General features: G+C 49.8%; 1 pseudogene; it reads right to left on the bottom strand.

Annotated features, from left to right (window-relative positions):
• Positions 1-1,182: 1,182 nt before the first annotated feature.
• Positions 1,183-2,404, bottom strand: part of LOC109975029 (zinc finger protein 420-like) — a 7,024-nt pseudogene continuing 5,802 nt past the window's right edge.

Here is a 2,404-nt window from a genome sequence, read left to right as displayed (position 1 = left end):
CATTGGTCACAGCTGTACGGCTTCTCTCCCGTGTGAATACGTTGATGGGATTTTAGACTCCCCAACCTTCTAAAAGCTGCCCCACATTGGTCACAGCTGTACGGCTTCTCTCCCGTGTGAATACGTTGATGGGATTTTAGACTCCCCAACCTTCTAAAAGCTGCCCCACATTGGTCACAGCTGTACGGCTTCTCTCCCGTGTGAATACGTTGATGGGATTTTAGACTCCCCAACCTTCTAAAAGCTGCCCCACATTGGTCACAGCTGTACGGCTTCTCTCCCGTGTGAATACGTTGATGGGATTTTAGACTCCCCAACCTTCTAAAAGCTGCCCCACATTGGTCACAGCTGTACGGCTTCTCTCCCGTGTGAATACGTTGATGGGATTTTAGACTCCCCAACCTTCTAAAAGCTGCCCCACATTGGTCACAGCTGTACGGCTTCTCTCCCGTGTGAATACGTTGATGGGATTTTAGACTCCCCAACCTTCTAAAAGCTGCCCCACATTGGTCACAGCTGTACGGCTTCTCTCCCGTGTGAATACGTTGATGGGATTTTAGACTCCCCAACCTTCTAAAAGCTGCCCCACATTGGTCACAGCTGTACGGCTTCTCTCCCGTGTGAATACGTTGATGGGATTTTAGACTCCCCAACCTTCTAAAAGCTGCCCCACATTGGTCACAGCTGTACGGCTTCTCTCCCGTGTGAATACGTTGATGGGATTTTAGACTCCCCAACCTTCTAAAAGCTGCCCCACATTGGTCACAGCTGTACGGCTTCTCTCCCGTGTGAATACGTTGATGGGATTTTAGACTCCCCAACCTTCTAAAAGCTGCCCCACATTGGTCACAGCTGTACGGCTTCTCTCCCGTGTGAATACGTTGATGGGATTTTAGACTCCCCAACCTTCTAAAAGCTGCCCCACATTGGTCACAGCTGTACGGCTTCTCTCCCGTGTGAATACGTTGATGGGATTTTAGACTCCCCAACCTTCTAAAAGCTGCCCCACATTGGTCACAGCTGTACGGCTTCTCTCCCGTGTGAATACGTTGATGGGATTTTAGACTCCCCAACCTTCTAAAAGCTGCCCCACATTGGTCACAGCTGTACGGCTTCTCTCCCGTGTGAATACGTTGATGGGATTTTAGACTCCCCAACCTTCTAAAAGCTGCCCCACATTGGTCACAGCTGTACGGCTTCTCTCCCGTGTGAATACGTTGATGGGATTTTAGACTCCCCAACCTTCTAAAAGCTGCCCCACATTGGTCACAGCTGTACGGCTTCTCTCCCGTGTGAATACGTTGATGGGATTTTAGACTCCCCAACCTTCTAAAAGCTGCCCCACATTGGTCACAGCTGTACGGCTTCTCTCCCGTGTGAATACGTTGATGGGATTTTAGACTCCCCAACCTTCTAAAAGCTGCCCCACATTGGTCACAGCTGTACGGCTTCTCTCCCGTGTGAATACGTTGATGGGATTTTAGACTCCCCAACCTTCTAAAAGCTGCCCCACATTGGTCACAGCTGTACGGCTTCTCTCCCGTGTGAATACGTTGATGGGATTTTAGACTCCCCAACCTTCTAAAAGCTGCCCCACATTGGTCACAGCTGTACGGCTTCTCTCCCGTGTGAATACGTTGATGGGATTTTAGACTCCCCAACCTTCTAAAAGCTGCCCCACATTGGTCACAGCTGTACGGCTTCTCTCCCGTGTGAATACGTTGATGGGATTTTAGACTCCCCAACCTTCTAAAAGCTGCCCCACATTGGTCACAGCTGTACGGCTTCTCTCCCGTGTGAATACGTTGATGGGATTTTAGACTCCCCAACCTTCTAAAAGCTGCCCCACATTGGTCACAGCTGTACGGCTTCTCTCCCGTGTGAATACGTTGATGGGATTTTAGACTCCCCAACCTTCTAAAAGCTGCCCCACATTGGTCACAGCTGTACGGCTTCTCTCCCGTGTGAATACGTTGATGGGATTTTAGACTCCCCAACCTTCTAAAAGCTGCCCCACATTGGTCACAGCTGTACGGCTTCTCTCCCGTGTGAATACGTTGATGGGATTTTAGACTCCCCAACCTTCTAAAAGCTGCCCCACATTGGTCACAGCTGTACGGCTTCTCTCCCGTGTGAATACGTTGATGGGATTTTAGACTCCCCAACCTTCTAAAAGCTGCCCCACATTGGTCACAGCTGTACGGCTTCTCTCCCGTGTGAATACGTTGATGGGATTTTAGACTCCCCAACCTTCTAAAAGCTGCCCCACATTGGTCACAGCTGTACGGCTTCTCTCCAGTGTGAATACGTTGATGGGATTTTAAACTCCCCAACTCACTAAAAGCTGAGCCACACTGGTCATAGCTGAACGGCTTTTCTCCTATGTGAATACGGTTATGGGATT

The sequence above is a fragment of the Monopterus albus genome, unplaced genomic scaffold (assembly GCF_001952655.1).
Source record: "Monopterus albus unplaced genomic scaffold, M_albus_1.0 scaffold357.1, whole genome shotgun sequence".
Taxonomy (NCBI): Eukaryota; Metazoa; Chordata; class Actinopteri; order Synbranchiformes; family Synbranchidae; genus Monopterus; species Monopterus albus.
This window is presented reverse-complemented; position numbering and strand designations above follow the sequence as displayed.